Below are 15,800 nucleotides of genomic sequence, written 5' to 3'. Positions count from 1 at the left end.
TGATTTATTTGAATCATTGTTTCTTCATTCATTAAATGATGTTTCCATTGATTACCACTTCCCCTGATGCATAAGTTTCCCTTAGATGAATTGGATACTTTGACATTGCTTTAGAAAAGGTTTTGATATGAAAACAAATGGGCTTCCTCTCCACTTGAAAAGAGGTTTCCAATTGTTTGAAACATGAAATGGTGACACAATACAAGAGAAATGTAACACTCACTTTCCCCAATACTGACCTGCATCCCTGTAACTTTTATAACTTCCAAACTTGGATTGAATTGATTCATTCTGACATTAGGAAGAGGAGCTTTAGGCATCAACTGTAACTCATGTTGTATTCCCTGCTTATGAGTAAGATGTTTGGTTTCTTTAAATAGAACTGAAAAAGTTTCTACCTCTTTGATCAAACTATCTTTAAGCTGAGACTCATAACTTGAACAAACATCATGTCAACTCTTATGTTGCTCCTTTACACACATGATTACAAATATCTTATTTGAACTTATTAATCACTTCATCTGATTAGCAACAACTAACGTCAAGTGATTTTTACTTTTATGTGCCCTGACAATATATTCAACCCCGTCTTTCTTAACGTGATATTTATGCTCTCCCCTATAAAATAACGCATCACGGTCATAAAGATAAGGACTTCCTAAGACAACTCCACATACGTCTATTGGAACCACATCTAATTCCACTTCATCAATGTAATTAGCTGTAATGGAAAATCTTAATCGACATTGTTTTGTGACTTTTATCTGAGTTGATTTATTTATCCATCCTAAAGGATAACGTCTTGGATGATTCCAGGTCTCCAAATCCAAGTTCTTAACTAAATATTCAGATATTAAATTTTCCTGTGATCCACTGTCAAACATTGTATATATCTTTTTGTGCTTATAAGTTATCCTTATGTTAAATAATTCAACTCTTTTATCCTCATTTGAAGGATTTATGTTTGATGAAGATGTAATAGTATTCAAACTTGAACCAATGTCAGAAGTTTTACCTGTCAAACTATGGCAGTTATCCTCCTTTCATTACATGAATCGGAACCTAGATCTTGTTGGATTGTTCCAATTGCTTTCTTTTCATCCTTCTATTTAAGGAACTTTTTGGGCTTAAGTTCGGGATGAAGTTTCCAACACCTAGTTTCATCATGACCGATTCTCTGGCAATGAGAACAAGTAGGTCTTTCCTTCTGAGCTGTCGTTGATTTCTTTCTCTTTGAATTGTTCTTCCCTTTACTATCCTTGGAATCCTTGATTTCCAACTCTTTGGAAGAATGCGGTAAAAATTTGAATGGTCTTCCACCTGATTCAATATGTATGGCTTGAACACACACTTTGTCAAAATCATCAGGATTAAACATTAATAATGTATGTTTCAAATATGAATGTAAATTGCCGATGTAATTTAATAAAGTTTCATGTATATCCAATGAAATACCAAGCACCAATGCTTTCTTTCTGAACTCCTTAGTAAACTCCTGAACACTCTGCTTTTACCTTGCCCCAAGTGCTACCAATCAATAATAGCTTGCTGCATGTATCCTAAAGGATAGAATTGTTTCCTAAGAGCTTTTAAAAACTTAGACCATGAAGAGATGACTTTACCTTTCTGCTTTACATCTATCTGAGTTTTACTTTTCCACCAGATTAAAGTTGTTCCCCCCATTCTAAGTGTAGCTAACTGAACTTTCATTTTATCGTCAAAAATATTCTGAATACAACAATACACTTCTAACTGCTTAATCCAGTCATCTAACTTTTTAGGATTCATTTCACCATCATAAATAGGTAACTCAAATTTTACATGAAGTTTCAAAAGAGACATTTTCTTAGGTTTCTTTTCTATTTCAGATTCTAAACTAGTAGAAGAAGAAGATGATGATGATGATGGAGATGACGGAGGTGTAGGAGGTTTATCAGCCTTGCCTTTACCTTTGTCCTTCTTCGAGGTCTTTGAAGAAGAATCTGCATCTCTCGCCTTCTTATCTTCGTAAAGTTCTCCCAACATCTGCTACATACTCAAGAATGCTTGTTGAAATTGTTCCTCACTCATCTTAGTTTCAAGGGTTTCACCGACATCAGATCCTGTCATGGTCGACTTATGAAGGACTCTTCGCTTTCCAATCTCTAGATAAATCTCCTCGAGGATTCCTTCGCCACGTTGCGACTTTGACCTGGTTAACATTCACTGACAAATTCTACAAACACAACCTGCTTTGATACCAAATTTTATGATCTAAAATGATTATATGTTAAACTGAAGTAGAATTGATTAATGCCATTAGTGAATTGAATGTTAACTTAAAGTGCTTTAACCATGAGAATAAATTGAAAAGGGATGAATTGACGACAAAATTAAAACATAAGCAAAATGTAAACAGAAGTGAAAAACAGCAAAAACATAGTGATACCAGACAACAAGAATGATTACGGAGTTCGTCCCGATGGACTACGTCTCCGGGTCCACTTTCAAGATGGGCGTCCGCTTTATTAGGATTGAACCTGAGGAGGTTGATTACACATAAAATTAACCAGACTAATTGTGCATGTAGGCACTTCTGGTCACTGTCACAAGAAATCTCTCTAAAATAGCTTTCCAACGCCTGTCGTGGTTCCCAATTCCGACTCTCAATGCTCATGTTACACTGAAAACAAAAACAGTCTATATCCTCAAGAATCTGCACACAAAACTCAAAACCACTCTATCTTTTATCAATGACAACAATGATGGCTTTATATCCCTCCAGATGCATCCTAGCTTCGTATGTCATATATTGGCATGAACTGAATCCAATTTAGGTCTCAAATGCTCGGTCTTACCACTAGTGTACACCTTAGTACCTAGTCACATGGTAGTTGAATTAAAAATAGTTCAAAACTCAACTAAAAACCCAAATCCGAATTGGGATAAGGCAGAAACTGCTGACGGTTTTCTAACCAGGATGAATAGGTGACGGATAACATGTGACTAGTCATGGTCTAACCGCAGGCTGACACCCGGCGCTAATCCCCGGCGGTTCCGGCTAACTGACTGTGACGTTTTCACATGTTACAAACCTGTTATGGTTAGTTACATCCCCACGCGATCGGGCTCTGATACGGTAAACCTCGATGGCTTATCCCTTGTCCGCTCACATGGAAATGGTTTCCCTTCGTGGCTTATGACCAGCGGTTACTCCCGATGGTTAACATTGAATCTGGTCATATGTTAATGTTTAGTCCCCGCGGTTTTGATGCGGTTAGGAACCTGTGGGTTATTTTTATATTGTTTTTTTAATGTTTTACAATGTAATGTTTGCAATATGGTCTTAGGCTTAGGTTTTTTATGGTTTTAATAATGTTTTATGTCATAGGTTTAGCACTAGGGTTTGACACCATAGCTTAGTGTTAGGACTTTAGAATAGGTTTTAGTCATGTAGGTTTACATAAAGACTTTAGGTCTATTTTTAGAACTAGTACTTAGGTTAAAGCATCTCTTTGGTTTAGATACAAAAACCCATGTACATCTCTTCGTACAAAGTGACATTGTTAACATCATATGACGACAAACACATGTCGACAACCATACCCTGGAAAAACTGACGACAAACACATGTTGACAACCAAGTACAACCATATCCTTCGAACACCATGAAAACCATATCAACCATTGACATTTCCAGTAGAACTGAAAACCAACACTGGACAACTTGAACCATAAACATCATTGTCGAAACTGAAGACACCAGACACTGAATGCTGACAACGAATATTGGCGAAGCTGATAAAGTTCAAGACCTCATTAACCAATTACTATTTGACGACCACTTCGATGTTGAACCACTGAAGACTCTGCTCATGCTGGACTAACTAGATCCTCCTAGATCAAGAATATAGATAAACATATATAGTAGGTTTCAAAATTGACTTAGAATTTCAAAGACAAAATATAAATTTTCATCAAACCAAGTGTCTTCAACGCATCATATGCGAATGCCTTTGGTAGTTTCCTGCCATACTCAATAATCATCAGTAACAAGGTTTCTCAGTGTTAATCATTGTCATAATAGCATCATCAACATCACCTAGTCATTTGCATCATTGTTCATTGTGAACCAGAACTAATGCAAGTAGGTAACATAGGGGACACATCCATCATGGCTATCATCATCATAATACATATCCATCAAAGCTATCAACATCTTAATATCAATATAAAACATACCTATCCATCAAATCTATCATCATCATGATATCAATAGAGAGCATACATATCATTTACTACTATCATCATCATAAATTCAATAGAGACCAAACATAACCATTTATGCTACAATCATCATAATATCAATAGAGAACATGCATAACCATTAATTCCACAATCATCATAATACCAATATATAACATACATAACCATTAATGTTATCTTCATCATAATATCAATGGAGAACATACATAAACATCACAACTACTAATATCACAACCACTAATAATAGAATCATGTGTCCAGATCCTCAACCTAAGGTCCTCAAAGAATAATGTGTGGGCCTTGGGGCTAAATAAATGTTAATGTCATATCACTGTCAGTCAACTAGAGCGGGGCACTACATACACCCCTCTTAATAATAGACTTCGTCTCGAAGTCCTTGGAATAGGTAAGGAAAATAGTGACGCATCTTCTCGGCGTCCTCCCAAGTAGCTGAAATAGGACTATAGTTGTCCCACAGGACCTTAACCTAGCACTAACCATTGTCTAAGCTACAAGGTTCACTGGTCTAGTATGCGAACTGGTTTGGCCATTACTCTTCCCTCGTCCGAAACCTGCAAATGACCAAAGTCAATAACATGCGAAGGATCTGAAATATAATGACACAAAACAGAAATATGAAAGACATCATGCATACGCGCTAAATATGGAGGTAAGACAAGCCTATATTCCATCGTCCCTTTCCTTTCTAAGATTTCAAAAGGTCCCACAAACGGTGAAGACAATTTTTCTCCCTTTCCAAATCTTATAGAGCTTTTTTTGGGGCCTTACTCTCAGGAACAACCTATATCCCAATTCATAACTTCGGTCTACCCGATAAGCATCAACATAGCTCTTTTATCGATCTTGTGCTTCTTTTAGCCTTCCTCTAATCATAGCCATTTTTTCTTCCATCTCTTGCACCACTTCTAGTCCTATTAATACTCAGTCCTCTAGTCAGTCCCAACTTAGAGGTGTTCTGCAAGGTCTTCCGTATAAGAACTGAAATGGTGCCACCTTGATGGAACTCTGATAATTATTATTGTAAGCAAATTCCATGAGGGGTAAAAACTCCTCCCATCTCTTTTGTTGGTCCATCACATACATCTGAAGCATGTCTTCAAGGATTTGATTAGTCCTCTCTGTCTGCCCATTTGTCTCAGGGTGATAAGCAGTGCTGAAGTTCAACTGGGTTCCCAAGGCTTCTTGGAAACTGGTCCAAAACCTTCCTGTAAACACTGCTCCCCTATCATATATGATCTTCCTAGGCACTCCATGCAATATCATAATCTCATCATTAAAAACTCTGGCTATTTTTTGTGCCTTATATGTAGTCCTAAATGGTATGAAATGGGCACTCTTGGTCAACGTGTCCACCACTACAAATATGGAATCATGTCTTCTTGAGGTCATTGGTAGTCCCACAATGAAGTCCATTGATATAACTTCCCATTTAGATTTTTGTATCTCATGGGGTTGCAATAACCCTGTTGGATGTCTGTGTTCAGCTTTTACTCGTTGACACTCTAAGCATCTTGCTACCAAGTTCACGATGTCCTTATTCATCCCTTTCCAAAAGAAGAGTGGTTTCAGGTCCACACTCATCTTCTTAACACCAGGGTGTACCATGTATACTGCGCGATGTGCTTCATTCAAGATTAACTGGCGTATATCTTCATTCGGTGGTACATATATCCTTCCCCGAAATCATAGTATCCCATCGTTATCAAGGGAGTATTCTTCATATTTTGGGACCCTCATTTCATCCTCCCTCAAAATTTTGCTAACCTTCTGGTACCAGGTAACTTTAAATTGTAAATCAAGCAGTTTCTCCCTCAAATTTGTCTTTAAGGGAATCACTAAAAATATATGACTCCTCCTACTTAAAGCATCAACAACCCTATTTACCGTTCCTTTTATGTAAGTGATATCAAAATCATATTCATAAATTAGCTCAAACCATCTTCTTTGTCTTGCATTTAAGTGGTTTGAATGAATATGTGTTGTAGTCCACAATGGTCAGTCCTAAGATCAAACTTCCTTCCTAGAAGGTAGTGTCTCCAAATATATAGTGCATAAACAATTGCTTCCATTTCTATATCATGGGTTGTGTAGTTTTCTTCGTGGGTTCTAAGTTTCCTTGATGCATAAGCTATTACTCTTCCTTCTTGCATCAACACACAACCCAACCCTTCCTTGGAGGCATCAGTGCAAACAAAAAATTCTTGTTCCATATCCGACACCTTCAAAATTGGTGTTATTGTTAATAACACCTTTAACCTTTGGAATGCCTCTTCACATTTTTCAGTCTAAATGAATTTCTTGTTCTTTCTTTGGAGCTCGGTAATGGGGCTTGCTATCTTTGAAAACCCTTCGACAAATCTACAATAATATCCTGCCATGCCCATGAAACTTCATATTTCATGAACATTGGTTGGTGTTGGCCATGCCATGATGGCCTTGATATTTACCTAGTCTACTGTGATACCATCCCCAGAGATAATGTGTCAAAGATAATGAATCTTGGTTTGGTAAAAGGAACACTTTGACAACTTCCTATATAATTGGTTTTCTCTAAGACATTGTAGAACTATCCTCAAGTGTTCGTCATGCTCTTCTGGTGTCTTTGAGTAGATCAAAATGTCATCGATAAAGACTTTTACAAATGTGTCTAGGTAATCCCAAAATATTCCGTTCATCAAACTCATGAAAACACTTGGGGAATTTGTCAGTCCAAAGGGTAAAACTACAAATTCATAATGCCCAAATCTTGTCTTAAAGGTTGTCTTCGGGATATCTTCTTCTTTGATTATCAACTGATGATATCACGACCTCAGATCTATCTTTGAAAACACAGCTGCCCCCATCATTTGATAAAACAAGTCATATATCCTTACTAGAGGGTATCGATTTTTTATCATCACTTTATTCAACTAGCGGTGCTCAACGCACAGTCACCAAGACCCATCCTTCTTCTTAACAAAAATCATAGGGGCTCTCCATGGAGATATGCTAGGTTGTATGAACCCCAAGTCCAATAGTTCCTTTAATTGGATCTTCAATTCCTTTAGCTCTGGATTCGACATACGATAGGGTGCCTTTGGAATAGGCTCAGTGCCTGGTTTAAGGTCGATGGTGAAATCAATTTCCTTTTTTGGGGGTAGCCCAGGTAGTTCTTCGGGAAATACATCCTTAAATTCAACAAGAAATGGATGTTTATCAAGGTTTTCAGAATCACCCTTATCGTTTAGAGCTAACACCGAGAACATTTGACATCCCTTTCGCCTATATTTCATTAGTTGCATGGAGGAGATGAACCTCAGGGACACCCCTCGATTCTTTCCCCTTAATGATTTTCTTTGGCCGTCATCGTCTGTGAAATGTAGAATCTTGTCTTTGCAGTCTAGGAGTGCCTCATGTCGTTCCAACCAATCCATTCCTATAACTACGTCATAGACTCCTAAAATTGTAGAGTACAAGGATACCTTGGTCTTACATACACCCAGGTCCACCTCACAATCCTTTACCATCCTTCCTACATTTCTTTTCATACCACATGCCATTTCTACATGTCTAAATTCATATTGTGCAATTGCTTTATGTTTAATCCTTGATAATGCATTTAGAGAAATAAAGGAATCAGTAGCTCCTAGATCTATTAAAATGACAAAACTCATACCATCAATATTACCTGAGGTTTCCAACACAGTGGACTAGTGTTCGACTTGGCAATTTTTCACCACTGCATGGATGCGATGAGCCTTCCCCAAATCCCCCACCATAGTTTCATTCTTAGTTGAGTTGGTATTACCTGTCTTTTGAGGGAAATCCCTCTCATAGTGAGGACCTCCACAAGTCCAACACCCCCTCTTAGGAGCTTGGATCCTACTACCAACTGAACTGGGAGTTGGCCTGGAACTCTGCTGGAAAGAGCCAGACTGTTGGGATCGGTGCTGAGGTGGTGTGACTTGGTGTTGTCACATAGGCTGGTGCTATTGTGGTTGACAAGTTTGTTGAGGTACCCTGTGCGGATACTGAGCTGGATGCCTATATGGTGTTCTTTGATTTCCTACTGACCACTTTGATGGTTGAGCATAAGACCCCCTTGCAAATTCCTACGTTCCATACCGTTTCCACTTGGTACTCTTGATCCTCTGGGCCTTGTCGACTTACTACATCCAATGCTCATGATCTCCCCCTCTGCAATGATTTCCCACTAAACTACCTCGTGCAAGGTGCGAGGCATTAAAATTCTAACCTTGGCTCGAATGTTAACATTTAATCCATACATAGATTTGTTCACCTTGAGCTTTTTTGTATTTAAATGAGGGGCATAACGGAGTAATTCCATGAAACAAGCCTCATACTCTGGTAGTGAGCGACTCCCTTGCTTTAATGCATTGAATTCATTTAGTTGCCTCTCAAGGAACTCCTCTGACAGGTAAATAGTTCCCAAGTTACTTCTGATATATCCATCCCCGATTAGGTTAATAATGTCTTCCACCAAAGTAGTGTGTTTCCCTTTAGCTGGAATATACCCATCTTGGCCTTCATATTTGAGGTGTAATCTCTCAAGGTAAAGCACATAGCCATGTTTTCTAACCATGCCTCTGCAGATTGACCATCCGTGGACCCCCAAAACTCTGGAAATTTTACTTTTTCCAAATCTCGACGTACATCATTTCTTGTAGTGTTTTGGGGTACTTCGTTTTGTATGATAGGTCCTCCATGCTCCCGTTCCAAATTGTTGATTAATGCTTCAGACATGTGTTGGAATGATCTCATTAAGTTCAACACTTCTCCAGCTGGTATCTGTTCTGGTGTTGTGATGTTTTCCCCATCATTGGGTGGGGAGGTAGCAGTCGGTTGTTGTGGTGGCGCCATATTGCGCCCTTTAGCTGCCCCACTTCTTCTTGTACCTCTTCTAACCATGGTTCACCAATGAATCCTGCCACAATTTAACACGATTTTTCCTTATGAGATAAAAATAAATAAATAGAAATCGGATAAAATCATAACCAACCTCATTGGTTCTATGATTCATTGTTATGTTTATATGCTTCCTAAGGAAAAATTTATGCATTTATAAGTTCATGATTACATAAATCGCCTGTCAATTTCAGACATTCCTATAAGATATCATCTAAATAATACCATCAATCTACTCAAATAGTATGCTTAGACCACAACATTTCATGTAAATGGTAGAGGTGGCTGGTAGCATTATCATAACATAAACTGAGAATGTCCTTAGTAAAAAGAGAGAGAGAATAAGTTTCTAATGTTTTATGATTTCAATATTGGAAGTACCAAAAACCATAATATTACTAATAAGCATAGGTAAACAATGTGTTTGTTGACACCTAATCCTCATGATTGGGTGAATTTATGTAAATAATTAAATTAGAAATGTGAACAGTCATCGGGAGATGAACTGAACAGTCTCTCCCTGTTGTATATAACAAAGACCTACCTGATGGAATAATATACGAATCAATTTTTGCTTTGTGGAGTTACTGCCTGGCCTGACATGGTATCAGAGCCAGCTCCTTTTTAGCTCTTGTCCCTTGTAACTCCCTTGTCTGCTCTCATATACCTGCGCTGCTCCTCCATACAACTAGTTGCGCCCTCTGTCTGCCATATTCCATTTATACAGACCTACGCCTGACATTCACCTGAACGATGCAAACGTTCCTCTACCATATTCTCTGCTAAATGTTGGTAGCCTGTTCCACGTATTCTGATCTGCTGAAACGTTCCTTTGCCTGTTCATATGAATACGTTGATTGCTTTTTGGCTGTCCTGACATAGAATCCATAAACGTTTCATAGTTTTAGCGTTGTCCTTCACCACCACTTCCACCATGAACGACTGGATTCTATCCTTCGAGAAAGCAAAGACCTGGTGCGCATACAGATACTGCATCTGCTCCATAAGATCATAGATGCTTGTTGAGTGCTCGCTCGTCATCCATCTTCCAGTTTTGGTGGTCTATGCAGGTCAAGCAAGATTTCAAAGTTCAGAAAAAATTCAAATACGATGAGCAGCAACCTGCAAGAAATTTATTTGTGGGACGATATTCCTTGCGGCAGTGTTGTGTGTTGTAAATGTATGCAGAGCTCGTCACACCTTCCTACATTTTGGGTAGAGGCTTTGATTCCCTTAATATCATCAATGACTGTCGGATTTAAGCTTTTCCATTGTGGTTACCGCAGCCTGTGCATAACCATTGAATATGTAGTTGGTTTCAGTGTGGTTACCGCAGCTTGAATACACGGTCCCCTCCCATGGCTCCCTTGGCTTCCTCACGACCTCTCACCTAGCTTCTGCTGACCACGCAGCCTCTCACTTGGCTTCCCCATGACCTCCATACACACAACCTTCCTCACGGCATTTTTTTGCTGCCACACCAACACCGGTTTGCCGAGTCTCAGTTCTGCAACATCGATACATTTGAACGCTGTCACATGGTAATTGAGTTTTTTTATATAAAGGGGACGTATGCCATATACATATATAATGGTGGATTTATATGAGGTTTATATGGGATTTATATGAGATTTATATGGTGGATTTATATGAAATTTATATGAGATTTATATGAGGTTTATATGAGGTGGATTTATATAATGATGGATTTATATGGGTCACATGGTGGATTTGAAATCTTTTGAGAATGCCCTTTTGAGTACAATTTTACTGTATATTGGCAGGAGTATTTTTTCTATCAGCAAAAGTATTTTTTTTACAGAATGCATTCAATCATATCCATGGTGGGAATAGTTCTCACTGGCAAGGAGAACTATCCTAAATGGTCCCAGATGATAAAACACACCCTCATTTTCAATGAGTTGTGGAAAGGAGTGTATGTCAGAGAAGGAGACAATGAACCAGTACAGCGTACCTCATACAAAGAGCTCGTCATTTGGGAAAACAAGAACAGCAAAGCTTATGCATTAATCGCAGCATCTGTAAATGAAGAGGTGAGTCACCATATTTCATCATATTCAACTACCTTTGAAGCCTTACAAAAGCTGAAAGAACTCTATGACTCACATTCTGCACTTGAAGTTGTCCAACTCATGATTAAACTCTTCACTCTTGAACTGCAAAATAATGATCCTCTTGCTCTTGCATCTGAAGTAAAATCTATAATGCATGATATCAAATCCACTAAGGTTGAATTGGATATTCCTCTTATTGCTTTTCTCAAGGCACTTTATCCTACTTACTCCAATTATCTTGAGTCATTGCAAGCAAATGGAAATCTCAAAGATATAACCTTTGACTCTCTTGTGAAAAAGTTTGTTGAAAGAGAGAAAGCTTTTGGAAAGAAGACAGCCCCTGAATCTTCTGAAGAGGTTGTGTGCCTTGCTCATAAAGAAAAGCATCTTGCTCAAGATTCTACAAGAGGAAGAGGTGCTCGAAGAGGAAGAGGAAGATATTTCAGAGGCAGGGGGGTAGACATCAGGAGAAAAGGCAGATTTGCACTGCATACGCTGCAAAAGAAATGGATCACATGATGCCTCTACATGCAAGCTACCATGGGACAAAATTGAACAGAAAAGAAACCAACAGAAAGGTAAAACTGACAATACAGACAAAGGTAAAGAACCTGAATCCGCTCACTATGTTGTGGCACAATGTAACATTGGAGTAAAAGAAGATTTATTTAATGCTTCACTTGATTCTTGGAAAAATGATTGGTTGCTTGATTCAGGAGAAACCTGCCACATGACTCATAGAAAAGATTTTTTTGAATATTTCACTGACAATGTTGATGGAGCAGTATACTTTGCAGATCAATCAAAAATCAAGCCATCAGGGCTTGGCATAATCAGGCTTAAACTGCTTGGTCTTCCAGACTTTCTTCTGCATCATGTTCTATATCTCCCACAGCTCAAGAGAAACTTGTTGTCCTTGGTCCACATCCGCCAGCAAGGTCACTCCATTCATATGTTTGATGGCAAGATTGAGGTAAGAAAAGCATCTGACCACTCACTTGTCATGAGGGGAATAGAAGAAGAAAGGCTTATCAAGCTTCAAGGAACCTCTGCTCGTGCACAACATTTCTCATACAATTCTCATCATGAAGAAGGTACACTTCCATCAAGTTTATTATGGCATGCTAGATTTGGACATTTGAACTATGACAGTCTCCGCTTGTTGAAGAAAAATGGTGTTGCTGGTTTGCCTACAATTCCTAGGAAACTTAAGCAATGTGTTGCTTGCATTCTAGGAAAGCATAGCAAACAGTGTTTTCATGATTTACATTCAAGAGCACATAGGAAGCTTGAACTCATTCATTCAGATTTATGTGGTCCAATGCCTGTTCCTTCTGCAAATGGAAATAAATATATCATGACCTTTATTGATGACTACACCAGAATGTGTTGGGTTTATTTATTGAAGAACAAATATGATGCTTTTCAAACATTCAAGAATTTTCATAAATGGATTGAAAATTATGCACAATCTCATATTGGGTCTATTCGCACTGATAATGGAAAAGAATACACATCAAATGAATTTGAAAACTATCTTCGCCAACATGGGATCAAACATCAAACAACTGTGCCTTATAATCCCCAACAGAATGGTGTAGCTGAAAGAACGAATAGGACAATCTTAAATATGGTATGATCCATGCTCTTATTCAAAAATGTAAAGATAATGTTTTGGGTTGATGTTGTTCTATGTGCTGCATATATAAAGAATAGATGTCCATCTAATGCTATAAGAAACAAGACTCCATATGAAATGTGGTATGGACATGTTCCTACGGTAAAGCATCTCAGGGTCTTTGGTTCCACCTGTTATGCCTTGATACCAAAGGTACATAGAGACAAACTTGGTGCTAGAAGTCATAGGCGTATCTTTCTGGGGTATTCAAACACCTCCAAAGCATACCGCCTCTATGATGAAGTAAATAAGAAATTTGTTGTATCTAGAGATGTAATTTTCCTTGAATCATCCAAAACTGACAATGTTGTTGAGCGGCAACTTGATCACTTGGATAGATTCGCAAAAGCAAAATCATTTCAAGAATTTGATAATCAGATTCCACATCTTGAAGGGGGGATTCCTATACTAGATCAACATGTGGAATCTTCTTCTGAAGAACACTCTCCCCTGCATGAAACTCCAACAACGGATGATGCTTTAAGTGATGTGATTGACAGAATTGGGAGACTCAATCTTGATTCAGTCCCAACTCAATCAACGGAGCAACCTGGACCATCTAAAAAAGGTCCCCCAAAGTGGGTGACAAAGACACTTGAAAGTGTTCATCCTGATGAAGTTGGAAAGACAGGAACCAGAAATTCAAACCAGCAAAATGGAGGTGATGTAGATGACTCTAATTCACTTGTTGATATGGATGTTTCTTATGATTGTGAATTAAACTTGTCTACAGATTTTGAACCAACTTCCTTCAAAGAAGCTGCTTCTCACGATGAATGGAAAGAAGCGATGCAAAAGGAGTATGATGCCCTCATAAAGAACGGCACTTGGACGCTGGTTGATCCTCCATTAGGAACCAAACCAATTGGCTGCAAGTGGGTCTACAAGAACAAGTATAAAGCTGATGGATCAATTGAAAAGCACAAAGCTAGGCTTGTGGAAAAAGGTTTTGCACAGAAGGAAGGGGTCGATTATGAGGAGACTTTTGCCCCCACAGCAAAATGGGCTATCATTCGGACACTCTTTGCACTAGCAGCTCAGAACGGTTGGAAAGTCCATCAAATGGATGTAAAAACTGCTTTCTTGAATGGAGATCTAAAAGAGAATGTTTTTATGTCCCGGCCTAAAGGATTTGTTGTAAAAGGACATGAACATAAAGTATGCAAACTTGTGAAGTCCTTGTATGGCCTCAAACAAGAGCCTGGTATGAAAAACTAACTGAGCATCTTCTAAAACTCAATTTCAAACATTTTGATCTTGATGATACAACTTTATTTGTCAAGAAAGTTGGCAAAACAGTTGTATATCTTGTGGTATATGTAGATGATCTTTTGATAACAGGGAACAATGAAAGCTACATTGCATCCATAAAGAAGGAATTGGGGAAAAGTTTTGAAATGACTGACTTGGGCTATGTTCATTACTATCTTGGCATTGAAGTAACCCAACATCCAAAGTCCATATTTCTTTCTCAAAAGAAATACATTGGAGATCTGTTGAACAGGTTTGGCATGACAGAGTGCAATCCTCTTACTACTCCAATGGAACAAAACTTAAAGCTCACATCTATTGAAGGAAAGGAATTTGAGGATGCAACAAAGTATAGACAACTTGTAGGAAGTCTCAACTACCTAACTACTACCAGACCATACATTTCATTTGTTGTTGGAATCCTCTCCAGGTATATGCAAAAGCCTTGTGAGGGACATTGGTCTGCTACAAAAAGAGTTCTAAGGTACTTGAAGGAAACTCAAGACTTTGGAATCAAGTATACACAGGTGGACGACTTCAGCTTGATTGGATACTCTGATTCAAACTTTGATGGAGACAAATAAACTGGGGTATCTACTTCAGGATATGCTATGAGTCTTGGATCAGGAGTTGTCTCCTGGAGATCACGCAAACAATCAGTTCCAGCAGATTCCACAACAGAAGCAGAATATGTGGCAGCCGCTGAAGCAACAAAAGAAATTGTGTGGCTCAGGAAAATTCTTGAAGATTTGCAGGTAAAACAAGTACAATCAACTCCACTCATGATTGACAATACCTCTGCAATAAAGTTGGCCAAAAACCCAAAGTTCCATGATCGAACGAAGCACATCAATACTAAATATCATCTTATTCGACATCATGTTGAGGCCAAAACAATCCATCTCTGTCATTGTTCCACAAATGAGCAAATTGTAGACATCTTCACCAAAGCGCTTGGAAGAGAAAAGCTTGAACGATTCAGAACGATGCTTGGACTCACCAACATCCCTTCAGATTAAGGGGGGAATGTTGACACCTAATCCTCATGATTGGGTGAATTTATGTAAATAATTAAATTAGAAATGTGAACAGTCATCGGGAGATGAACTGAACAGTCTCTCCCTGTTGTATATAACAAAGACCTACCTGATGGAATAATATACGAATCAGTTTTTGCTTTGTGGAGTTACTGCCTAGCCTGACAGTGTTATATAGCATACCACTAGAATAGGGTAATTATTATATCACATGCATGTATGATAGGGATAACAATTTGAAACAACAATTAATTTGTGCTTACATTAATGGCTATTTATATATAATTTCTTATATAGCTAAAAGTGTATGGTATGACACAATGTCATACTTTAGTATATAAGATATCTAAGAACCAGTATTAATAATGAAATAATATATAATAATAAATTCCATTATTTATATTGAAAAATAATTAAATAATTAAAAAAAAATGTAATGATTTTCAAAATGTTAATAAGTACACTTTTCATAATACAATGGATATGTTTAGTAATTCAATATGTGTTTCATAAGTTACATTCCAATGCTTGTTTTATAAATTTTGTTTTAAATTCAATTTACATGGTCATACAATACACACAATATTT

This window comes from Pinus tabuliformis, chromosome 4_2, assembly GCF_031772625.1.
Source record: "Pinus tabuliformis cultivar Carrire ecotype Pingquan chromosome 4_2, CPIR1, whole genome shotgun sequence".
NCBI classification, from domain to species: domain Eukaryota; kingdom Viridiplantae; phylum Streptophyta; class Pinopsida; order Pinales; family Pinaceae; genus Pinus; species Pinus tabuliformis.
This window is presented reverse-complemented; position numbering follows the sequence as displayed.